Raw genomic sequence first — 27,152 nt, 5'->3', positions numbered from 1 at the left:
CCTCCTCCAGGGGATCTTCCTAACCCAGGGATTGAACCCATGTCTCCTGCATTGCAGGCAGCTCAGATGGTAAATAATTCTTGCTTGGATAAACCCATGGACAGAGGAGCCTGGCGGGCTACAGTCCAGTAGGGTCACAAAGAGTCTGACATATATATATACACACACACACAAATATATAAGCAACTGCATTAATGTTAGAAATAGTAGTATTAAGGCAAAAAAGTTTTAAATAGGGTAAAAGAGATACTGATAAAAGATACTATCTACCAAGAATATCTTAGTGTCATAAGCATATATACAAATGACATTCCATTAAAATATATAAAGAAATCACAAAAGCAAATAAGTTACAAAAGAAAGCACAATACATTTCCAATAGTAGGAATCATGAAAGTCATGCTATTGGACCACAGTATGATACAACTAACTTCTAAACACAAAAACAGCATCCCCAAAAGCTTTCACTTTGAAAATCAAATAATACTTATAAATAACTAATGGTCAAAGAGGAAATCAAAACCAAAATTATAGACTAGAAATTAATGAGAATGAAAGCATTATATATTAATGTCAAGTAGAAAAAAAGTATCATCTTAAATTATTTTAGAAATAAGTAAGGAAGACTGAAAACGAATAAACCATATATTTAACATAAGCCATTTCAAACAATACAGCAAATCAAACCTAGAAATAGAAGAATATATTAATAAACATAAAAGCTAAAAATAATTCATTAAGTAGAGAATAGCATAAGGGGAAAGTGGTAGAATGGGAAAATAAGTCCAAGAAATATGGTTTAATTGATGGATAGACAGATGATAACTATGTGATAAAGTATAACAAAATATTAATGATAAAATTTATGCTGTGCATTTATAAGTGTTCACTGTAAAACTCCTTCAGCTTTGCTCTATGTTTGAAATATTCATAATTAAATAGATTAAAAACCTATTATTACCCAGAACATGAGTTTGGGAAACACTGTACTAGAAGTTTCACTAAACCAGGAAAAAGACAAAGATGTCCCCTGTTGCCTCTACTATTTAACTATTTTTTGTTGAAGTTCAATAAAACATAATATGTCAAGTAAATGCATATAGGAATTATAAATATGATAAGGAGGGGAAATCATTATCTACCTGGAAAACCAAGGAAAATGAATAGAAAAACTATTAGAACTGATAAGGAAGGTAAGTTATAATAACAAGGAAGGTAAGTAGGATGCCCAGTTACAAAAATATATCCCATTATGCACAAAAAATATATAAAAGGCTACTTCTAAATAGAGGTATTAGTGAAGGGAAAGGTGGTGAAACATGCTTTTCATGTTTTGCTCCATGTACAGTACTTCCATAATGGCTGAATCTTTTACAATCAGAATGATTCATGTAGTTTTTTGGGGGAAAATAAATCTATAGTAGTAGGCAGAATCCTAGAATGCCTCACCTTAATTTCCCTAGATTTCCCACCTTAATTTCTGGATTTCGAATATGATGAGATACAATGCCGGTGATTATGATAACATCACCTGGTAAAACAGATTTTGCAGGTTTAACGTTCCCCTTAAAATAGGGAGATTATTTTGTATTATTCCCCAATCACATTAATCTAATTACATAATTTTTTTAAATCACATAAATCTTTTAAAAGCAGAGTTTTCTCAGGCTAGTGGTAGAATGGAAAGTCAGAGAGATTCCAAACAAAAAAAGGATTCAGTGTGCCAGAGCTGGTTTGAAGATGGAAGGGGACACATAAGGAAAAATGTGAGCAGCCTCTAGAAGCTGGGAGCATGGGATCTCAGTCCTACAAGAGTAAGGAACTAAATCCTGACAACAACCTGAATGAATTTGGAGTGGATTCTTCCCCCAGATAACTACAGATAAAAGCCAATTCTGGGGAAACCTTGATTTTGGCATTGTATGATCCTAAACAAAGAACTCAACCAAGCCCACCAAGATGTCCTATCTACAAAACTGAGACAATAAGGTGTTATTTAAAATGGCTAAGTTTGTGGTAATTTATGATGCAACAATAGAAAAATACAAAATACATAACATCAACAAAACAATGATGTATGGTAGTGGTGGTTTAGTCACTAAGTTGTGTCTGACTCTCGCAACCCCATGGACTGTAGCCTGCCAGGCTCCTCTGTCCATGGGATTCTCCAGGCAAGAATACTGCAGTGGGTTGCCATTTCCTTCTCCAGGGGATCTTCCCAACCCAGGAATCAAACCTTGGTTCTATCAAATTTTCAAAAGTTCAAAATCCATTAATGGCCCAGTCATGGAGCAGGATAGGGAGATGACACCCCATACACCTCATGGAAATGTATTAATAAATTGGCAAAATCTTTCTCAAAGTATACTGAGCAATGCCTATCAACCTCTCCCAAAATGTGGATATGCTGTGCCTTGCTAAAATTTATTGAAGTTAAATAATTATAGTGGTAAGGAAAGATTTTTCTAAATGTCCTTTATAGAATTGCTTATTCAGTTCAGTTCAGTTCAGTCGCTCAGTCATGTTCGACTGTTTGCGACCCCATGAATCTCAGCACGCCAGGCCTCCCTGTCCATCACCAACTCCCAGAGTCCACTCAGATTCACATCCACTGAGTCAGTGATGCCATCCAGACATCTCATCCTCTGTCATCCCAGTCTCCTCCTGCCCCCAATCCCTCCCAGCATCAGAGTCTTTTCCAGTGAGTCAACTCTTCACATGAGGTGGCCAAAGTACTGGAGTTTCAGCTTTAACATCATTCCTTCCAAAGAAATCCCAGGGCTGATCTCCTTCAGAATGGACTGGTTGGATCTTGCAGTCCAAGGGATGCTCAAGAGTCTTCTCCCACACCACAGTTTGAAAGCATCAATTCCTCGGTGCTCAGCCTTCTTCACAGTCCAACTCTCACATCTATACATGACCACTGGAAAAACCATAGCCTTGACTAGACGGACCTTAGTCGGCAAAGTAATGTCTCTGCTTTTGAATATGCTATCTAGGTTGGCCATAACTTTTCTTCCAAGGAGTAAGTGTCTTTTAATTTCATGGCTGCAGTCACCATCTGCAGTGATTTTGGAGCCACAAAAAATAAAGCCTGACACTGTTTCCACTGTTTCCCCATCTATTTCCCATGAAGTGATGGGACCGGATGCCATGATCTTCGTTTTCTGAATTGCTTATTAACAGTGGATAATTAGAAACAACATGAGTATCTGATAATAGAATACTAGTTTGTCAAGTATAATATCCTACACCCATTTGATGAAATAAATTTTTTCAATATAAAGCCCAAAAGGAATTCTTATAGAACTTTACCAGTTAATTTAAAAATTTATCTGAAAAAGAAAATGCACTAGAATAGCCAAGAAATCTGTGGGGAAAAAAAGACAGAGGAGCTTGCCCTAGCAGAGATGAAATAATAATTTAAAGCTCAAATATTTTTTTAAAAAGTATGGTATTGATGCTGGTATAGATTTTAGGACTATTGAAATGATGATTTACATTCAAAACTATATATATCCTTAGAAATTGGTTTTTGATAGAAAGAATGAATCTGTTCAATCAATGCTTTTAGGGCCCTATGAAAAAATACTAATAAGTAATGATACCAATAAGTAATGATATTCACCTATGAAGCATACACTAGTAAGTAATGATATTCACCCATGAAGCATACCATTGTTAGAACATATAACTGACAAAAATATTTACCAAAAAAATCCCCCCAAATTAGAGTTAAATCTATAAAATTCTAAAATATTACAAGGAAATATAGAAACAATGTTTCTAATCTTGGAGTAGAAAAGTATTCTTATGCAAGATTTATGCAAAAGCCATAAAAGAAACGATTGATATATTTGAACACACCAACATCTAAAACATCTATACCCCAAAAGACCCCAAAAGCAAAGTTTAAAAATAAGGAAAGTCTGCAAAAAAATTTCCAGCACCGTGGGGTGGGGGTTGGGTAGGAGGGAGATTCAAGAGGGAGGGGAAGTATGTATGGCTGACTTACATTTTTGTACAGCAGAAACCAACACAACATTGAAAAGCAATTATCCTCTAATTAAAAAAAAACTTCCAACAGTTGTAACAAATACTCATATCCAGACTACATAATTTAATAATAAGTCAAACAATCGAATTGGAAAACAGATAAATGATATGAACAGGCAAATTCACAAAATGACACAAGCAAATAGCCAACAAATATATGAAAACACTCCTTAACTTCAATAATAATCAGGGAAATGCAAATAAGGAGACATTTTTCAACCATCACATTGGTACAACATTGAAATGATTAATACCAGCATGGATAAAAATTTAGGGAAATAGTTATTTTTATTCACTGCTGGTGGAGGTGTAAACTGGGTCTTTTGGAATGGCAGTTTGGCATTACCTATTAAAATTCCAAAATGTGCTGTTTGAGCCACCTATTTTACTTCTTCATATTTATCTTATAGAAATACTTTAGCATATGCACAAAAAAGCATGTACACATTTTTCATTGCAGCACTATAAAAAAAAAGTACTGTAACAGTATAAGATTGAAAACAATTTATATCTATCAATAGGTGTGGTGATGGTGGTTTAGTTGCCAAGTTGTGTCCAACTTTTACAACCCATGGACTGTAGCATGCCAGGCTCCTCTGTCTATGGGATTCTCCAGGCAAAAATACTGGAGTGAGCTGCTATTTCCTTCTCCAGGGAATCTTCCCGCTCAGGGAATGAACCCGGGTTTACTGTATTGCAGGCTGTCTACTGCATTGCGGCACGGGGGGGGGGGGGGCCGGGGGGAGGTGCGGGATTCTTTACTGACTGAGCCATCAGGGACTTACCAATAACTCTAGTACATTCATTCAATGAAGTTCTGCGCAGTATGTCGGAGAGGGCAATGGCAACCCACTCCATACTCTTGCCTGGAAAATCCCATGGAAGGAGGAGCCTTGTAGGCTGCAGTCCATGGGGTCACGAAGAGTGGGACAAGACTGAACTACTTCGCTTTCACTTTTCACTTTCATACATTGGAGAAGGAAATGGCAACCCACTCCAGTGTTCTTGCTTGGAGAATCCCAGGGGCGGCGGAGCCTAGTGGGCTGCCGTCTATGGATCGCACAGAGTCGGACACGACTGAAGCGACTTAGCAGCAGCAGCAGCAGTGCAGTATGTAAAAGAATGAGGTAGATTTATACATACTGACATGGAAAGATTTCGAAACATAGTAAGCGAATACAGCAATTAAAATGATACATAATATAGAACATCATTCATATTTTTAAAACATAAAAAATGAACCAATATTTCTATATGTGTATTTAAGAGGAACTTTACATTTTTCTGTTTTGAGTGTTTGGCAACAATGTATTCATTCATGTGTAATCAGGCAAACATTTTTAAAATGAAAAAAGAACAAAAAGTTAATTACACATTAAAGAAAGGAATGCTTCATGTTGCCATTAAAATTATGTTATAGACAAACATTTCATGACATGACAAATGTTCACTAGGTTATCAAATAACATGCTATGATATTTTTTATTAGAAAAAGATATATATATATAATGCATAGGGGCTTCCCAGGTGGCTAGGTGGTAAAGAATCCGCCTGCCAATGCTAGAGACGCAGGAGATGTGGGTTCAGTCCCTGGGTTGGATCTTTTTTATGCTTTCATATAATTTCTGAATAGTCTACAATTAAAAAAATAGAAACAACAAGTGTGTGTGTGTGTGTGTGTGTGTGTGTGTGTGTGTGTGTGTGTGTGTATGTAGATGTTAGTTGAAATTAGGACTGTAAAAGGAGTGGAGCTGGCAAGAGAACTAAAGGGGGCTCCAGACTAAAATTAAAACTAGAGTTGTTAGGTATGTGGGATTTTAGAATTAGTAGTTGGGGAACTAGACTTTGTGGGGCCTAGGAATTGACAATAGAAATGTAAGGGTTAGAACCAAGAGTAGAGACGATGGATTATCAGAATTAATGTAGATGCTGTGAGAGATTGGAATTAAAATCAAAGTCCCTGGCCTGAAAAATTCCATGGACAGAGGAGTTTAGCCGGCTATAGTGCATGGGGTCGCGGAGTTGGACCCGACTGAGAGCGACAGAGCAGGAGCACGCAAGGTGGCTCAGTGGAAAAGAATCTGCCTGCCAATGCAGGGGACACAGATTCAGCCCCTGGTCTGGGAAGATTCCACATACCAAGGAGCAACTAAGCCTATCCTCTAGAGCCTGGGAGCCACAACTATTGAAGCCCGGAGTGCCTAGAGCCTGTGCGCCACAGCAAGAGAAGCCACCACAATAAGAAGCCTATGCACTGTAATGAGTAGCTCTGGCTTGTCTCAACTAGAGAAAGCCGGTGCATAAGACCCAACACAGCCAAAAATAAATAAATAATTAATTAAAAATCAACATCCCTATTAAAAGGCTTTTTGAAAACTATAATGGTAATATTGGTGAGAGTATGGGAATATTTGAATAAGCTGGAATTCTCATATATTTCTGGTGGGATCCTAACTACATTTCTACAAATCTCTCCTTAAGAAAAGTCTCAGAAATATGCAAATATTTAGTTACATCAAATTTCATGCTTGTATTTCTTACAATTAAAAAAGCCACAAACATTGAGTCTTGCTTTAAAAATAATTAGCATTACAATGGAATAACAGCCACCCATTAAAATAGCATTGTAAGTATATTTAATAGGTCAGTCTACCTCAAAAGGGCCTCCATAATGCTGAGATTATACACAAAAGTTTATGTCTAAATATATATATTTGGCAGGCAGTGGATACATTCATCAGATTCTCAGTTTGAGGCATGAACCACTGCTCTGGAGGGTTGGAATTGGAACAAGAGGGTAAAATTACAGTTTTTATTTCCTCTATGTCTCAAGAATACTTGTAGAGGGGGTGGGAGGAAGGCAAGAGGGAAGGGGTAAATGTCTACTTACCGCCGATTCCTGTTGTACAGCAGAAACAAACACAACATTGTAAAGCAATTATACTCCAATTAAAAATAAATTTTAAATTTTAAAAAGAGTACCTCAGATAGTGCTTTTGTCTCTATACTTTAAAGTACTGAGTTAATACATGCTTTTAATTAAAAATTCAAACCTTACAGGAGTATCTAGAGTTTCGAGTCAAAGCTCCCTTCTCTCTTTTCAATTTTATTCTGCACCCCAGTAAAAGCACAGTTAATAGAAGTAACTCCTACCTGATCCTTTTTATTGCTATGCATTCACAGATGTAGATCCTCTATAAGCTCTTTGCCAATCGCACTCTCACAAATAACACCAAGGAGAAATAGAGAATTTTTTTGAGGACTCACTACGTTCCTGAAGTAAGTGTTCTAAGGGTTTACTACCCTTGTAAACTTGCTGTGGTAGGCGCCCTCCACACTGTGTCCCCTCTTACCCTCTCGCCCCCCGTTCTTCGCTAGGCAGCTGGAGAGATTAATTTTTAAACGTTAGTCAAATCAAATCACGTCACCCTTCAGCGGTTTCCATCGTACCTCGAATCAAATCCAAATTCCTTAGCGACCCTACTATTCTTTATGCTTGGGTTTGCAGCGCCTGGAACAGCTCAGGCGCGATCGCCACCAAGGCACCCGGTTTCACCGCTGAGGGAGCGCCTTCCCAAGGGGCAGAGGCGGGGTTTCTAGAGCTGGGGGAGGAGCCTCAGACCGAGTGCGAGGAGAGGCGGAGGGGGAGGTTTTCCGCGGAGGGTAAGCGAGGGGAGCAGGTCTGAAACAGGGCCGCGGACTCGGCACGCTCCTGCGGGCCCCGCGGAGCTAGTGCCGCGGAGGTGAGCATCTTCCTCCGGGTTGGGGGGGCGGGATCTGCTCTCGCAGCAGTCCTCGGCTTCTCGCTGGGGTTGTTCCCACGGGACCCTACGCCGAAGAGCGGAGGTGGCGGCCTCGGGGAGCCTGGGAGAGGCTGGTGAAGGGGCCCGGCGGCCTGGCTCAGCCCTCCCTCAACCCCGCCTTCTCTCCCCTCCCCCAGGCTTCGGCCGGCGCCAGTGGTGAGAGCTCGCCGCATCCTCGGGGGCAGCCCGGCAGTGGCCGGCAGTGCAAGGAGAGAGTGGCCGACAGTGGGGATGCGAGGTACCGGCATTAGTCGTGGCCAAGTGGCCCTAGAGAGGGAGTAAAGATTGGGTCTTCGGCATTTCTCAGGGGTTCGAGGAACGCGGCCTCAGAGGAGGGGGAAGGTGAGGGGCTGGCAGGCAGGCTTCGCGGGTAACTACTAGGCGTCGTACATGTAGCTTTTGGTATCTAAATGGCACTACACACACACACATATTCATTTAGGGTAATTGCTTCTTAAAAACTTAACAATATGTCTTGTAGAGCTTCCTATATCAGGGAATTTAAATTTACCTCATTTATAAACAGCTGCATTGTATGATTGTACTACAGTTTATTTAACCATTCCCGATTGATGTACATTGGCTTGTTTCCCTTTGGGGGGAGGGAAGGGGCTATTACAAGCAATGCTATAATGAATGGGCTTGTGTGTGTGTGTGTGTGTACATATATTTCATGTATGAATATTTTTGTAGGAGAAATTCTTAGAAGAGTAATCGCTGGGTCAAAATGTATATGCGTTTTGAATTTTAATAGATTCGTCCAAATTGTCTCTTTCTAAAAGGCTATACTAATTTACACTGTTCAATGTTATGCGAGAGTGCCCATTTTTCCACAGTTGTGCCAACACGAATTATCATCAATCTTTGTAATTTTGGTTAATTTAAAGGGCTAAAAATGTTATGTCATTGTTTTTATTTGCATTTCCCTGATTACTAGTGAAGTTGAACGTATTTTTATTTATCCGATTACAAAACTAAATATCAATAGTCTATAAGCAGTAAGCATTTTGGAAATTTAATACGGCCCATTCGCAATAGCAAGAAAAACGAGTAAAAATACCTAGAAGTAAACTACAAAACTTTATTGAGGAATGTAATAAAAGAACATTTGCATACATGGAAAAGGGGATACCATGCTTCTGGATAAGAAGGCTCAGTTTTGTAGTTTTGTCCTTTTTTCCTGTGTTGATTTATACGATTCATGCAATTTCAATAAATATACGAAGTGTTTGGAATTTAATATGATTCTAAAGTTCATCCGGAAAAAAAAGATGGCTAAGAATAACCGAGAAAATATTTTAAAGATAAGGATGGGGTATTTGTACTACCAGCTGTTAAAATGTATTCTAAAGAAACAATGTATAAGTTAGAATAGACAGAATAATATATTACAATAGGAAAGCCCACAAATCGAGCCAAATTGGATTCCAAGATTTATTGGAGAAACATTGTTGGCTAGACGTGGAAAAACTGCCATATTAAAAGCTTCAAGCACGCACTCCCCACCCCCCCCACACACACACACTCCCCGCCAACTCCCCCTTGGAAGCTTGAATTTTCCAAAGAGGGCAGACCTCTTTGTTTGGAGAAAAGCACTTTATTGGATCTTTTAGCTATGCCAAGGTAAAGCCTCTGGAGTTAAAATTTGTGGCTTTGGAGCTAGAACTAACGATATGAGCTTTTAGTTAGATTAAGATGGATTCAGTAGCCTGCAGTGCGGTGAGGGAAAGAGTCTGAATATTATCTGTCTTAAATTTTCTTTTTCTTATCTAATGGGCAAAAAATGTTATGTCATTGTTTGCATTTGCATTTGCGTGCTTATTGTGAGATTGAACGTCTTTTATGTTAGTCCAAAATAATAGGTGATTCGTGGAGGCAGGTAACAATAGATCTATTGCTCCTCTTCCAGAATGGAGTTGGTAATTGGTACAGCTCTGCTTGGAAGTGTGAGAATAAACAGGTTGACTTTTTAAATTTTCCTCAAGCACTAGGCTCTAGACACCTTAGATCGGGGGCGGAGGCAGTTTTCAGGACATGGCCGAGATTTGGCGCTGAGCTGTGTCATCGCGAGGTTTGGCAGCCAGCTCCGCAGTGGGTCGGAAACCTCGTGGTAGGCGAGATCCCTGCAGGACGGGAGGTTCCTCCCTTCCCCTGAAAACTCTCAGTCATTTTCATGGAGCTCCGCCTCTCTCCTTTTTAGGAGAGTTCCCTAAGTCTCGCGAGATCTCGTGTTTCCTAAAGGCGAGGCGCGGGCAGCATCCTGCGGTGAATTCGAAGGTCTCGCAGAGACAGAAACGTACTATCGCGATAGTTCTTAAGACGCATGCGGGAGACGGTGGCGGCAGGTTGGCTCCGCCCCCTCGGTTCTTCGTGAGGTTGTGCGTCATTTGCTTTTTGCTTCGCGTAGGGTGAGAGTGGAGCCGTAGCGATTTCGGTTTTGGTGGGAGGAGGGGTCTGGGAAGGGCTGGGCTCAGGCTGTTCCCGTCGGGTCGAGGTTATCGCGGGATCGCGCGGAGGCGGCCGCAGTTCGGCTACAGACTGCAGTAGCTGCGGAGGCGGCGGCAGCGTCTTCGGCTCGTGCTGTACCTAGCTGGTGAGTTCTCGCGGGAGCGCGGTTACGTCCTCGTGGGATCCGTTGGCGGTGGTGGTGGTGGTGGAGGTGGCTCGGGGGGGGGGGGGGGGGGTGGGGGGGGGGGCGGCGCGGGGGGGGGCCCCCCAGTGACTAGGGTCGGTCTGCTTGCTGTTAAGATGGCGGCGGAAGCTGATGTCTGTCCGGCCAGGACCCGGGAGTGAGGAGTTGGTTTCGGCGTTTGTGACGCTTCTCAGGTTCCCGACGTTAAGCAGGTGACGATTGGCGAAAAGACGAGGTGCCAATAAGCCGAACCTGAGGCGAAGACCACCCCCTCTCTAGTAGGTTGAGGCGTCACCATTTCCCGGGCCTCAGCCGCGTGTGGGCCCGCCTTTACCCCACCAATCGGTCAACGCCTCCGTTGTCGCCGCTGCAGTGGGCGGGTTGGGAATGATGGGGGGCAGGAGTCCTAGAGTTCGTTGGGGAGTAAGGTTGGGAGTTAGATTGGGCACTGGGGGAGAGGGAACCATCCAACGACTATTGGTTTCCTCCCACTACCTTTTTGTGGGCTCGATTTTCCGCTCCTTCGGAAAAAGGGACAAATGAATCCTCTAGTTTTACTTGAGGTAGGCTCTATTTCCTCAACCCCCATGGTCTTTGAACTAAGGTATAAGAGGTCAAGCTTTGATGTCTCTGACAGTCCTTCCCCATTCCCCCCTAATTCCACCGTCCCATTGAATTTTTCTCTACTACATGGATATTTGAGGCTCGTATTTAAGAGGGAAAGTCAAAGCTTTTCCCTGTCACCCCCTCCCCGGTCCTGCTAAGGCAGGGCTTAACCCAGGTCCCCTAACCTGTCCCATTCTCCCCCTTCCATCGGTCCCCTTGACACAGATGTTGACCAGAGACCTTTTCCTGTTCCCTGTATTTATTCCATCTTTGTGGATAGAGTCATAGTAGCTTTCACGTTTGTATGACCCTGATTGGAGCACAGGGCACTCATTTCTCCCAACTCTGCTGCTCAGCCATTCTTAGGTGGAACAATGAATTGGGTTGATGGTTGAATCATTGTTGTCTTCATGATCTCTTAGTCTTCGGGGCCATTAGACAACCCCCCCCACCCCACCCCCGCCATAATAACACTCACTCCCCTCAAAAAAGGGAAAAGAAAACTTTTTTTAAAGAGACTGTAGAAAATAACCCTCCAGTAAGCCAACTTTTTGCCCTTTGTCACCCGCCATCCCCTTTGCAAACTTGGGAATCACCTCTTTTCCCTGCCTTGCTCTTGAGTTCCTGTGGCCTTTTGGTCTGGACAGCTCTTTGCTGCTAACCACCTCTTACATGTTTCTCATGTAATGATTAAGGATTTCTTAATCCTTATTTCCACACCCCACCCCATGCTGTTTTCCTGGGAGCTAAATCCCCTAGAGAGAAAGTAGCCTCTTGTTAGGCTCCACAGCATTTACCCACCTCCATGTGCTAGAAAATAAAATAGCTTTGATTATATCTTGACAATCATTGCCCCATTCTACTCCCATCCCATTCCACAGTTGCTGTAAACAATTCCCTATCATTTGTTTCCTTTTTAGATTACATGTCCAACATTGTTTTCTTTTAGCCCCAGTGTTGCCTGTATTGAGGAGATAGCAACATTCTCCACTCAAGGGAAGCAGCCTGGTATGGTAGAAACACTGTATGCTTTGGGTTCACACCAAACTTTGTGACCTTGGGGAAGTTACTTTTCAGATTCTCAGTTTTTCATGTGTATAAGGGGGATAGTAGCTCTTAATAGTTGCTAGAATTAAACAACTTATAAAGTGCCTAGATTATGATAGGTATATAGTAAATTGTGGTTACTTTTTCTTGGTTTAAGAATACATTGGCAGATGCATCTGTTTCACATGGTAGTTTTATGACCTGGGAAAGAAGAGGCTTTTGTTTAAAGAAACAGTTAACTGTTAATTTAGTATATTTCTAGAACTGTTAATTTTTGGTATATTGGTAGGCCAGTCCTATCATTTTTGTGTTTTTTTCCCCTCCTTGTAGGCCAAGCTTTTTATCTCCAATGGTTTATTATGTTTGAATGTGATTCCCACTTATGTTGACCTTCTAGTCTAGGAATTTTAGTGCAGAATCACCATCCTGGAGTGACCACCAGCCATAATGTTCCTGTCAAGAACCACACCCAAGTGTTCTACCTTTTGAAAGGGATGTTTCATCCCTTGCCTACTCCCTTCTTGCACTCCTTCAAAGGTAGTCTGTCCTGTCATTCACCCTATGAAAGTAATGAAATTTGGTGTTGTACTTTTCACAGTAACAGAGAACTTCTGCTAGCTAGTTTTTAAGTGTTCAAATGCTTTTCCTCTACCTCCTTTCTTTGGTCCCTCAGATCAGAGTGGTGGTGGTGGTTTAGTCACTAAGTTGTGTCCTACTCTTGTGACCCTGTGGACTGTAGCCTGCCAGGCTCCTTTGTCCATGGGATTCTCCAGGCAAGAATTCTGGAGTGGGTTGCCATTCCCTTATCAGAGTAGGGATTTGTTATTTGACCTTTCCAGAGCAGGATAATTCCTATCTGAGAGGGTTTAGAAAAGTTTGGGATACCAAGCTTCTTTTCCAAACTGAATTGCTGACAGTTCTTTAATACACTACCTCCTGTTGTGTGTTTGCTGGATTATATTTTCCAACACTAAATAGAAGTGACTATATTCAATTTGGATGTAGTTTTCCTTACTGTTAATATTTTAATTAGGCCAGTATTAAAATGAGTGCTTTTTACTAATTACCTTGGATGGATAATGGGGTTTGAAATATGATGGTGAAAAGTTTACATAGTATTAAAATTTTACCGTAGGTAACCATCTAGTAATTAACTATACACAGACACTGGTTTTATGCTTTAGTGGGTTTATTTAGTTTGAAGTGCTTTGGAAGTCATTTAATTTTCCCCCTTTTTCATTGGAGGACAAGAATGTGAATAACCCATTGTTCTTCACATTGGGTCTCGGGCTTCCCTGATAGCTCAGTTGGTAAAGAATCCACCTGCCATGTAGGAGACCCCTGTTCGGTTCCTGAATGGGGAAGATCCACTGGAGAACGGATAGGCTACCCACTCCAGTATTCTTGGGCTTCCCTTGTGGCTCAGCTGGTAAAGAACCTGCCTGCAATGTGGGAGACTTGGGTTTGATCCCTGGGTTGGGAAGATCCCCTGGAGAAGGGAAAAGCTACCCTCTCCAGTATTCTGGCCTGGAGAATTCCATGGGCTGCATGTATAGTTCATGGGGTCACAAAGAGTTGGATACAACTGAGCGACTTTCACACAGTCGGTCTAGCAGTGATCAGAAATTAAACCTCAATTTTACTTTTGTCATTTAGAACTAGAATAAATATGGGAATGATAATCTAAGCGTGACCTAAAAGGTTTAATTTATTCTAGGTTGATCTCTGAGAAGAGAGGAAGGAGTGGCAATACCAGTTAAAAACTTTGTTTAACATTCAGTGACAAAGTTCAACCTGAGTTTCCAGGGTGTTTATCATTTGTCTTCCAGTATGGCCAAAAAGCATGTATGAGGGTGAAAAATAATTTATGTCTGCAATGTTTTTCACAAAAAGTTTAAAATTGTCTTAATGTCAGTTCTCAGCAAAGATAGAAAATTGTCTGTAAAATAATCAGTATCCCCTGTGCTTTCATTTGGATTGAGAGCAGAGTTTTCAGGAGTGCCGTCTAAATGCCAGATTAGAAGAATTGCTTTAACTTTGGTTCTGAATTGTTGCTCCTCAAAGCAGTTCCTAAAAAATGCAACTTGGTGTGTGAGAGCTGTTGCTTAAGAGGTAATAACTGTGATTATGTTTGAACATTGATATAATGGTTAGCTCCCCCACACCCTAATAAATGTTGTGTATCTCTCCCTCTGTTTTTGTTTTTGTTTTTTTATAGGTCCTCCGGTAGTCTGACCTGAGTGGGTTAGCACTCCAGAGGAACCAGCAGACCAACTTGGTCAGGAAGGTTCAGGAAGCTGTTGGAGCAGTGTTGGGATTTCCCACCAGGATGAGTATGATTGGCTGTGATTTTAGGTTAGTTTTTGTGGATCTTTGTGGGTAATGTTTGTGTTTTATTTCCTGGAATGGAGATGGTTGGGGTGTATGTGTTTCCATTCTGTAATTGAGCTACTTTGGTTTCTTCCATTGTCTGGATCTGATGTGGTACTACTGGGTGTTTCTTGTGTTTAAGCGGAGCTCATTACTAAATTAAAATTTAAATGAATTTTATCTGTAAATGATTTTTTTTTAAATCACTCTAAGCGTCATTCAAAAGTAAAATTGCAGGTTATTACATGTAACCAATTCTTTTTGGGATTTTTCGAACATAGCAAAACTGGATAATATAATGATCCCCCTCTGTACCCATTACTGGCTTTAACAGTTACCATCTTGCAGCCATTCTTTTTCATCTCTACTTCTACCCACTGTGGCCCCTTACTGCCTATCCCCTAGATTACTTTGAAATAAATCCCTGCTGTTGTTTTCTTTTTATTTGCAAAATATTTGTATTTAAGGGCTTCACTGATAGCTCAGTTGGTAGCGACCACCGACCACCCCCCCACCCCCGTTCAATTCTTGGGTTGGGAAGATCCGCTACAGAAGGGATCGGGCTACCCACTCCAGTATTCTTGGGCTTCCCTTGTGGCTCAGCTGGTAAAGAAGCTGCGTGCAATGTGGGAGACCTGGGTTCAATCCCTGGGTTGGGAAGATCCCCTGGAGAAGGGAAAGACTACCCATTCCAGTATTCTGGCCTGGAGACGTCCATGAACTGTATTTAAGACATAAAAGGCTCTTTTAAACCTAACTTCAAAAGCATTACCACAACTCAAAAAGTTACCTGATTTTCTAAAATGTCAAATATGAAGCTAGTGTTCAAATTTTAGTTGGTTTGAATCAAGATCCAAAGAAAGTCCTTTTGTCACTAAGGATGATTGATATATCTCTTAAATCTATTTTAGTCTGCATGTTCCCTCCCTTTTCTTTTCCTTCCCATTTATTTGTTGAAGAAATTGTCCTGTAGAGTTTCCCACCACATTTGGTGATGACATCCTCGGTGGTATCTGACCCATTCTTACTAGGTTAAAGACCCTGGAGGACCCCATTATAATGAAACAATGGCAGTAATCTCCTGTATCCCAGTTGGAGTTGATACTGCTGGCCTAGGCACTCTCCCAAAATAACTAGTCATGGATTCCTTTTTCTGTGGCAGAGTCTGATTTAATTGATAACTGACTTCAGTTCCATGTCTTGGCCCTGCTTTCTGCTCCATGTGAAAAGTAGGCCTCCTTGTGGAAGAAGCTAATGTTTCCTAGATAATGACCTGATTGTGCCTTTAGGGTTTTTCATCATGGTTTCAATTTCCTTAGGTGGTTTAGTTATCTGTATACTATCTTACAATGTTTCTTATTACTTTGATGTTAGTATCTCAGCTGCTCTGACCCATAACTTCTAAGCTATTAAGACTTAGTAATTAGTTCCTCTGGCTGTAATAGTTTTTGAAGTGGCAATACTAAACGATTTTTGAGAGCTTCCACTAACATCCTGATTTTTCAGCTATTATACACAGCTGTAGTTTTCCTGTGTTTTTTTTTTTTTTTCATTTTATTCCCTCTGGAAATGCTGTTCCCCAGCATAGAGGCCTTTAAACTGTTCATGTCTTTCCTTGTTCCGCATTGGCCATCATAAAATCTACCAAATGTCCCTTCCATGGTCAAAACCTGAGAATGGAACTTGGAATGGGATAGAAGCTAGAATGCTCCAGCCAGCCTTTGACTTAAGCACATGTCGGGGAAGAGCAAGGCCACTTGTGTTTACCTTTAAAATGAGTGCAGTTACAAGTTGAAGGGACAGAAAAGGTTTTCTGAGATACTGAGGTGAAGTATAATTATGAATCACTGGTGCTGTGGTTCCTGAGTTCAGGCTTTTTGGTTCTTTGTTCATTATGGAGAAATCAGATCCTTAGCTGTAAAGTGACTAAGTATCGAAGTGATTTTTGGGGAATTACAGTGAAATCCATTTGTTCAACAAAATAATTTGAGCACATTGTATATAGTGATTAAATATTTACCCTTGTTCTGAGTTTTCTGTAGCTAGAAAGTTTGAACAATATCCCTTAAACCTTCTAATCCTGAGTTTGTAAAACTAGAATAACTAGATTTTGTGGACAGAGCTTTGCACACAGTAGGCATTTAGATATTCGAATTGTTTCCACAGTTAAAAGTTTACAATAGAAATTCTGTTTCTTTTACCTCCTTTTGTTGCATGTTTTCAACCATGGATTCAAAGTATTTCTGAAATGCTAAAATCGGTTGCTTTGAAAACATCTGCCCTTCACATTACATGTTACCTCTCTTGCAGTTTGATTAAATTGTTAAAATCTGATGGGTAACTGTAACAATATTTGGCTACTTTACAACGATCTCATTGTCTGTAAAGTTGATAATCACAAGCAATTGGGTGTTTTGCTATATTGTTCTCTGACTCGCTTCCTCAATGACTGGTTGCCAGATGTTTCTATGTTAATGTCTGGGATAACTCAGCTCAGAAGATTCTTTGGAAGCCCTCTCATTTGATGTGTCATAGAGGTTGAGTTGCTAAAACTTGATGTACTTGTTGACCAGCTTGGTTATAGAAACACTTTAGTTAGTGAAGGAGTGGTTCTATCTGAGTAAAAAACAACTGTAGGTTTTCTTTGGGCTGTTAACGTGAGTATTTTCAACTTTAGTTCTCCTAAAAAGTTGGCAGTGGTGACATAGGTTGGTTCTAGAATGTGATTTTACAGAAAATTGGAATTTCTGTCAGCTTCTTATTAATGTCTCTTTAAATGGAGATTGATATTGTAGATTGATTTATTTTGGATTGCTGACTGGACTAAGTGAATATGAAAATTGTTTTTCAGCTCGAAGATTCTGATTGTATCATCTTAAATGATGAAAGGAAGCAGTTTCTCCTTTTCATTAATCTTCAAGTAGTGACTAAAAGAATCTAGGAGTAGAGGTGCAAATTATTCTGGAATGACTTTTCAGTATAATTTAGATTTTAAAGACTGGTAAGTGTGAACATATTGCCATGAATTTATGTACTATCTTTAGCATATCATAGATTTTAAGTCCTTGTAATTAGGTACCAGAGATAATTGCCCTGGAAATACTTGGGTATATTGTAGTTTGTGGCCGCTTATATTTTGGAACACGTTTGGAAGATTGCTTTAATGATTATCTTATTTGTTACAATTGTTTTCTTGTTTTCCTGTCTATAGAGGTGTATGTCTCCTGGTTTGTTTTGTTTTTTTTTTTTCTGGCCACACCACAAGGCTCACAGGATCTTAGTTCCCTACCCTTGGTAGTGAAAGCACAGAGTCGTAACCACTGGACCACCAGGAAATTCCCATCTTCTGGTCTTTGCCTTTTTTAAAAAAAAAAACTTCCTCTACTAATTCTTTATTACTGCATTCTGCTGATTGAGTTCTAATAGGTGGAAAGGTCTCAGCACAGTGATTAGGAACCCAGACTCCCGGATTCAAGTTCTGACTCCATTTCATACTAGCTGAAGTTTAGCTAAGTTACTGCATATAAAGTTCATAGAACAGTGGTTCAGAATCACCTAGAGGGCTTGCTAAAACACGGATTGCTGGGCCCCACCCCTGGAGTTTTTGATTCTGTAGGTCTGGGGGTAGGGGGCAATATTTTACATTTCAGACAAGTTCCCAAGAAGATGGTGGTATTGATGGTCAGTGAACAAATGGAATAGAACAGTACTTGGCAACAGGTGTTAACTTTTTCTTCAGAACTGCTTTCCCAGTCCCTGAGTAAAACACTTGACTCTTCAATGCTGATTAGTATTGCCTTCAGCTTAGAGCAGATTTGGAATCCTTCATTGCAGAGGTTCTCAAAATGTGGTCCCCAGATCAATATCACCATTTGGGAACTTGTCAGAAATGCAGACTCTCAGGCTCCAGCCCAGTTTTGTTTTAAAAGTATGTTTTGACTTAATTGAGGTGTCTTAGACTTTTATTAATAGCTTTATTGAGATAATTTACATACCATATAATTCATCCATTTAAAGTATGTTGTTGTTTAGTCACTAAGTCATGTCCAACTCTGCAATGCCATGGACAGCAGCCCACCAGGCTCCCCTTCCTTAGCAACCACTAATCTATTCTATGTCTCTAGATTTGCCTATTCTGGGCACTCATACAAAATGGAATCATAGCATATGTAAGAAGCTTTAATGTGATTAAAGTCTTTTCCCTTTATTGTGAAAAATAGAAAACAAATATGGAAAACCACCTCAAAACAAATTTATGGTTTAATAAATTATCTTAAAGTGCTTTTGTTACTACCACCCAAGTCAAGAAATAAAATTTTGCCTTTCACCCATAGAAGCCCCTCCATGTGCCCATCCCTGTCACAGCATCCTTCCTCAGTCTGGAAAATAACTGCTATTCTGACTTCATAGTAGTCACTTCTTTGCATTCTTTTATAGTTTTAATCATACAGGTGTGTGTCCCTGGACAGTGTGATTTACTTTGTCCATTTTTTAAAACTCAAGTTTGTCTTGTCAAGAAGTATTTGTATCTTCTCTTTCTCCTTTTTCTTTATGCTTTCTATTGAAGAACTCAAGCCATTTGACCTGTAGAATTTCCCACAGACTGAAATTTGTTGACTGCATACTTAGTATAGTTCAGCATGTTCTGTCCTCTGTATTTCATGTTAACAGCCACTGCTGCCCAAAGCTTAGATTCTTTGTTAATTCATTGGGAGTTGCAAAATGGTGTTTTTAACTCTCTCATTTTGTTTTCATATGTTGGCTGGAATACTTTATATAAGAAAGGCAAAATAAATGCTCGGTTTTTAAATGTTTTTCTGGCAATTTAACTATTTCTGTCCCTTTTCCATCTGGGGAAAATACCTTATTTGTGAATTTTAAATGTGAAAATACAAGGTGTAGGTGGTTATAAGGTAATTCATTTTACATAGTTTCACTTAATTCCTCTAACAACTCAAAGATGTGCAGTCATGGTGGTGAACTCATGGTCAGTAAGCAAAGCCTATCTGGATCCTTCAGGCCTGTGGTTAAGGAGGAATGGTATTTGTTCTTTGATCATTTGGAGGCTAAGACTCTGGTCAGTGATAACTGAATTTTCCATCAGAGTCGTTTTTAACATTGCCAAGCGTTTGGAGTCACATTCGTACCCTCTGGAGGGTCTTACCCAGTTCTGTGGTTATGTGCAATACATTGATTGCCTTCATCTCCCACCCTCCAGCTACACAGCCCCCTACTGTTTCGGTTTGTTCGAGGTTCTGCTGTAACCTTAGTAACTCATGAGTCTTCCTAATGGTCATCACTGTTAACATAGTTGAGTAGCACTTTTACCATTTCATATATTATATAGAAAACAGCATATGGCACATAGTAAGTGCTCAATAAACTAGAAACCATTGTTGATTTCTTTGTTGTTATTGTTGTTAATATTACACCTTCTTTTTCTCTCTCACATCTTACCTCTCTTCAGTTCAACAAACATTCACTGAGTGTTTCTAAGTACAAGGAGCTGGGAATAAGATGAATGAGAGTTAATCTCTGCCCTTGAGAAACTTATAGTCCAGTTTAGGACTGTATGTGAAATCATGTTTAAAGTTCTTAGGGTTTTCCTTTGTGTTATCATTTCTTTCTTTGCTTTCTGTGAATGTCTATTGTTTTTCAAAACCCTCCTTACCTCTGTATCCCTTCCCAGCCTTTGAAACTGCTGATAGGTGAGAAAGCCTACAATTGTATTCTATGAATACAGGCTAATATCAAGAAAACCTTTGGGCCAAGATTAGATTTCAAAAGTGACATATGTGTTTGATACTACGATACCAGTTTATGGTCTTTAGATGAACCTACACCAGCATCTGTCTTACTGCTTTAACTATCTTCATTTTGCCTTCTCCCTTCTGCTTCCCTTCCCTGTGCCACCCCCAAGATGTTTGCTACATAAAGAAAGAGGCTCCTATACACAGTTAGTGATCTATCAAGTATGTAAACAGAGCTTCATATAAACTAAGTTTTGAGTGGGCCTAGGGTTTATCACTAAATTTTCATTCTTATCTATAAAATAGTATTCATAAAGCCTGCCTCGTAGATTGCTGTGAGCATTAAAGTGAGATGATGTATTTTAAAATGTTTTATATAGAGTACCCTACAAAGGTAAAGCCATTGTAATTTATGTAAATACTTAATACCTGTGTTACTTGGGGCAAATTACATCATCACTGAGCTAGTTTCCTCGCCCTTTACATCCTTTACATTCACTCAACAAATATTTGAGAACATACTCAGTAGTGCCAGGTACTAGGAATACAGAGATGAGCAACTGGAGAATGGAGGGCAGCATGGTCTATAGGGGAAGGAGACTTATAAATCATACTCAAAGGAATCTGTATAATAACATGAGTGAGCAGAATGTGCTATAACAGTTTATAGGAAGGCATCAGAAAATATCACACAGAATTTTGTTAGTGTTAAACAAGATACATGAAAAGCGTATCAACTCAAAAATGCTATACAAATGAAATTAGTTAAATGTATTCCAAATGAACCAATACCCTCAACCATTGTTTCATTTTCTCATTACTTGTACTTTAGATGTATTTATTTTTTTGAGCTAGATTTTATGTGCTCTTTTAAAAATATATATTTACTTATTTATTTATTTGGTTGTGCTGGGTCTTAGTTGACGACATGTGGGATCTAGCTTTCCCTAACCAGAAATGGAACCCGGGCCCCCTGCATTGGGAGCTTGGAGTCTTAGCCACTGGAGCACCAGGGAAGCCCATTTATGAGCTCTTCCAAGATGGTATATATTCCTATAGTAGAGTACCCTGAAAGTAATACTTTCATCTAAAAGAATTTTTTCTTACCCTCTTTATCATTTTCTAGTTTCTATTGCTAAATTAATTTAGGAAAAACTGGAAAATGTGTTCTTATTTTGGGAAAAGATTTCTATTCCCACAGTGATACTCAGTCACCTTAACATTTTGGTTGGTTTGTTCCCACCTTAATAATAGAATAACATTTAAAAAATAAATCCAGTAGAAAACTGTTGTTGTTTGCTTACTAAGTCATGTCTGACTCTTTGCGATCCCATGGACTGCAGCACATCAGACACCTCCATCCTTCATTGTCTCCTGGACTTTGCTCAAAATCATGTGCATTGAATCTGTGATGCTATCTAACCATCTCATTCCTTGCTGCCCTCTTCTCCTGCCTTCAGTCTTTCCCAGCATCAGAATCTTTTCTGGTTAGTTGGCTCTTCATATCAGGTGGCCAAAGTATTGTACCTTCAGTTTCAGCATCAGTCCTTCCAATGAATATTCGGGGTTGATTTCCTTTCGGATTGATTGGTTTGATCTCCTTGCAGTCCAGCTGACTCTCAGGAGTCTTCTTCAGCACCACAGTTGGAAAGCATCAATTCTTTGCCACTCAGCCTTCTTTATGATCCAACTCTTAACTTCATATATGACTACTGGAAAAACCATAGCTTAGTTACAGGCTTTTCCTAGAGTAAGAGCTAAAAATGTCTAGTAACGAGAAAGGATAGTCAAACTAAATGTCAGAAATACAAAGTAAAATAGTATCTTTTTAAAACCATTAGATTGGCAAAAAAATAATTTGGTAATATCAAATCATGGCAAAAACATAGGGATGAATCTGGTCTGAAATACTACCCACAAGTGGTCCAAATTAATACAACTATTTTGGAGATAAATTTGAGCAAGTTGCATGATATGAGGGCTTCCCTGGTGGCTCAGATGGTAGAGAATCTGCCTGCAATGCAAGAGACCCGGGTTCAATCCCTGGGTCAAGAAAAGAATGGCTACCCACTCTTACTATTCTTCCCTAAAGAATTCCATGGGTGGAGGAGCCTGGTGGGCTATATATATAGTTCATGGATTCACAAAGAGTTGGACACAACTGAGCAACTAACACTTTCACGTCACTTCATATACTGTGTGATGCTGTTTAGTATATATATAAAACTAGAGTAAGTTGATGAGTTTATTTGGGAGAAATGATCAAGGAACTTCAGCTTTTTTTTTGTTTTGTAATTTTCACATTCCTGTTTATAAGAAATTGTAAATATCCTGAACAGTATCAAGAATAATTTGGCAAAAACTTTTCCCTACCTTCTCCCTCCCAAATTGATCACTTTTAACATTTATTTTTGCTTCAAGTCTTTGGGGACAGATGGTAATGATACTTCATTTAACCCAGCATTCTACTTCTCCTTGCAGTTATTACTGTGAATTGCTTGATGTTTTTAATACTGTGAGAGTGGTATAAATTACTGATGTAAGTGGAAGTTTCAAAAACTATGTGGTGTCCACCCAACAATCTGTTATTGCTTGTATAATAAATTAGCATACTGCTTTAGAGTTACAAAATGATTTACTAAGAATTCTTTGGGAATGAAACTTCAGTTATTTTTGAGTAATGTTCTTCATGATTATAGAAGTATACATGGCTTATTGTTGGAAAGTACGGATAAATATAGAAATCTCCCCAAATCCTACCATTCAGAGAGAAATACTATTAACATGTTGTACACAGTTCATTTTTCCAAGGCTTTTCTTTATGCCTGTGTAATATGCCCATATATTTTTTTCAAAATCGGTCTTTTAAGAAATTATTACCTTCCTTCCAACTTTTCATTATGGGTTTCAAACATAAAAATGCTTAAAGAACAACACAATGAGCATTTGTGTATCACCAGCTATATCCAACAGTTGTTAAGAATTTGCCATATTTGATTCATATGTACCTAAACATGTTTTAATTTTTCTGAAGCATATGAAGTAAGAATGACACGTCATCCTTAAGTCCTTCAGCATGCATGTCTTAAGAATAAGTACCTACAAACCACATAGCTGTTATCACACCTAGGGAATTTGTTCTTTTTGTTAATGTTATCTAATATTCAGTCCATATTCAAATTTCCTCAGTTCCCAATTTTTTTTGGCTGTTTCTCCAAACCACTATAGACATGGTTTTTAAAATTTTGATTTCCACCTAATAAATTGATCACTGTTCCCTGTCATTTTATACTACTATAATTTTTAAAAATATTTATTTATGTGACTATATTGGGTCTTAGCTGTGCTATGTGGTATCTAGTGCCCTAACAGGGGATGGAAGCTGGGCCCCCTGCATTAGGAGTGTGGAGTCTTAGCCTGGACCACCAGGGAAGTCTCTTCTATAATGTGTTTAATGGCTACATTGTATTCTATTGAATGTGTGATCTATAATTTTATAACCAATTCCCTATGTTCAAACCTTTTAAGTCCTAGTTTTTCACAATATCAATGCTTTCTGGCACACAGTAGGCATTTGGCAAATAAGTATTGAAGGAAAGAAGGAAGCATAGGAGCATCCTAAAGAGAAATCTTTGTGACATACATGTTTATTTCTCAAGAAATTTCTAAAACTGGAATGCAAAAGTGTAACAAGACTTCTGATACTTGTTGCCAAATTGCCCTTTAGAAATACTATCCTGCTTTATTCACTGTGGTATGTTTAGCATATAATACATGTTGAATTACAATGTTACAACACCTCAGGGTAAGCCTTGATATGTTAGTCTAAGAGAAGAACATAAACCTGGATATATCCAGTATCATTGCTATAGATGCCTGTCTCCCTATATCTATGTGTGTGTGTTAGTCACTGAGTCATGTCCAGCTCTTTGCGACCCCATGGACTGTAACCTGCCAGGCTCCTCTGTCCAGGAAATTCTCCAGGCAAGAATACTGCAGTGGGTAGCCATTTCCTTCTCCAGGGGATCTTCCTAATCCAGGGATCAAACCCAGGTCTCTCACATTGCAGGCACATTCTTTATTGTCTGAATTATCAGAGAAGCCCCCCACCTTGTACCTATATAACTGCTGCCATATTTTGCAGAGGCTAGTTTGACTACTCCAGCTTAGAGTGCCTATTCCATCTTAGAGTGCCTTGCAGTCTGTTGACCTAATCTGGGGTTCCAATTCCCTGCCTCTTAAATTTCGTTGCCTATCTCCATGAGGGCAACCTTAAAAGGAAATATAATCTGGAGAAGTACAGATGTCACTTGAATACACCCCTGTGACATAAAGCATTTTGGGCTTCCCTGGTGGCTTAGACCGTAAAGCGCCTGCCTGCAATGCGGGAGACCTGGGTTCGATTCCTGGGTCGGGAAGATCCCCTGGAGAAGGAAATGGCAATCCACTCCAGCACTCTTGCCTGAAAAATCCCATGGACGGAGGAGCATGATAGGCTACAGTACATGGGGTTGCAAAGAGTTGGACACGACTGAGCGACTTCACTTTCACATAAAGCATTTTAGATTTTTGCTTTTTAAAAGTAAAGCTAGGCTGTCTGGATGGGTGAACCCAGATATCTACCTCTAGCAGAACAAATTACCAGTGGCTTTTAAAATGGTAGTCGTCTCCATGTCCAACAGAAGATTTGGATAAAAGACCCTAGTATTTTCTATTTTCCTTACCAAACTCCTTATTTTATAGCCACAGATTTTGGGGAGAAGACTTGCCCAAGGTAATATGGCTGCTTAGTGGTAGAGTTGGCCATTGAACCCAAGCTATCTGGTGTGATATGTTTCCACTGTGCTATATCTTTCCTTAAAACTGAATTTATCTCTTTTTCTAAATATACCAACAGGTGTCATCCACAGAAGTGCAAAATAAGTGGCCCCATTCCTATAAGAAAGTTAACCCCCAAATTGGGAGAAATTTAAGGGAGTAGAAAAGTAAATGAGAAAGTCAGAAGTCCAAACAAAGTTCTGTTTCTTTTGCCCTTTGCCTGTGGTTGTTACTTTTCTTTTTCAAGAATCAGTTCAGTTTGGTTGCATATTTGATGATTTCATGCATATTTATTCATGCTGTAAATCTATAGTGTGACTAAATTTTCTGCTTGTAAAACTTTCAAATTAAAGTGGTTTTCTACACTCATCTTTTTCCCTTCCATTTCAGCAGTTTTAAATTAGAAAATTAATTTGTTTGCTGTTTAAAAAAGATTCAAACAGAATCAACATTTCAGTTAAAAATTAGTACCCCCCCAAATGAGTCTTCTTTATATCTGTTACAATATATATGTATATATTATTTCATACCTCTTAACATTTACATACTATGTCCATTTACGTACTATGCATATTTTTCCATGTTAGAACATATGGCTAGACTCCATTTCTTTTTCATGGTTGCATTGCATCCCACAACATTATTCTGCTATAATTTCATCATTTCCTATTGTTGAAACTTGAAAATAGATTCATTCTGGGTTAAAGGGTGGTACTCATTAATTTTTTTGATAGGTACTGCCAAAATGACCTCCAGAAAGGCTCTATTGAATTGCCGTTTCCACTGAAGTGTTTGTGTGTCCTTTTCTCCACCTACATTTGCCAAAACAAGATATTACTGGTTTTTTAAATTTTAACCAGTTTTTAAGTGAAAAATTGCATGTCCTTGCTTTGATTAGCATTATTGTAGTTACTGATAAGGATAAGCAAATGGTTATAATCTCTGCAAATTGCAAGTTCCCTTTTGCTTGGTTTTCAGATTATTTGTCTTAGTGAGTTTTGAGGGTTCTTTGTATATTAGAAGCATTAACCCTTTTCCTGTTGCAGAAAATATGTTTATGGTTTAGAATTTTTATATAGTCAAATTCTTTTCTTTATGGTTTCTAGGTTGCACCTCTTTCTTGGGAGATCATTTCTTTGCCAGGATTACAGGAATATTTCCCTGCATTATCTAATACTTTTTGATTTGACAATTTAATTTGACCAAGTAGAAAACTGAGTTAGTTACTTTTTGCTCTTTAGCTTTTGAGAATAATTCAGGTTGTTCATCTTTAATACTTGTAACATTTGTCTTGAACTTAAAGCTTAGTGTTATAAATAATTTGTTCTTTTAAGCATGTAAAAGAATCTTTGTTCCTTCTAAATTCATTTAAAGTAATTCAAAATAGTTGAGATACACTTAAAATTGCTGATTCTTAAGTGGCATGGCTCCAACATCAATAGACTATTCAACCTTTGGAAAACTATAACTAACTTGAGAATGAGACCTGGAGCTTCCTAATCTTGTCATCAAAGTTGGGTTTATGCTCATACTTAAGGCTAACAATATGGAGATTAATAAATAATTTATGTTCTTCATATACAGATAACATGTACAAAGGCTAAGGAAAAAACACTCTTTTTTGGCTCTTGATCCTCTGTGTGTGTCATATCCAGCATAAGATCGCTGTCCTTAGATTAATCTGGAGCTAAAAGAAAAAGAAGATATAATAATACAGTTTACTCTTTGCCAGGCACTATCCTATATTAAAAAGCAGAGACATTACTTTGTCAACAAAGGTCCATCTAGTCAAGGCTATGGTTTTTCCAGTAGTCACGTATGGATGTGAGAGTTGGACTGTGAAGCAAGCTGAGTGCCGAAGAATTGATGCTTTTGAACTGTGGTGTTGGAGAAGATTCTTGAGAGTCCCTTGGACTGCAAGGAGATCCAACCAGTCCATTCTGAAGGAGATCAGTCCTGGGTGCTCTTTGGAAGGAATAATGCTAAAGCTGAAACTCCAGTACTTTGGCCACCTCATGCGAAGAGTTGACTCATTGGAAAAGACTCTGATGCTGGGAGGGATTTGGGACA

General features: G+C 39.2%; 1 protein-coding gene across 7 annotated transcripts in view; it reads left to right on the top strand.

The window, feature by feature from the left end:
* Positions 1-10,128: 10,128 nt before the first annotated feature.
* Positions 10,129-27,152, top strand: part of HUWE1 (HECT, UBA and WWE domain containing E3 ubiquitin protein ligase 1) — a 154,064-nt gene continuing 137,040 nt past the window's right edge. For 4 of the 7 annotated variants that reach the window (XM_040266002.1, XM_040266003.1, XM_040266004.1 and 1 more), the window contains exons 1-2: positions 10,130-10,452; positions 14,363-14,499. The gene's annotated coding sequence lies outside the window, so the exon portion shown is untranslated. Of the gene's footprint in view, positions 10,453-10,607; positions 14,257-14,362; positions 14,500-27,152 lie in introns of all 7 variants that reach the window. The other 3 variants (XM_040266001.1, XM_040266000.1, XM_040266005.1) reach the window with 3 other exon arrangements.

Source organism: Oryx dammah, unplaced genomic scaffold, assembly GCF_014754425.2.
Source record: "Oryx dammah isolate SB20612 unplaced genomic scaffold, SCBI_Odam_1.1 HiC_scaffold_23, whole genome shotgun sequence".
Lineage (NCBI taxonomy): Eukaryota > Metazoa > Chordata > Mammalia > Artiodactyla > Bovidae > Oryx > Oryx dammah.
Note: the sequence above shows the minus strand (reverse complement) of the source record. Positions and strands in the feature narration are given on the sequence as shown.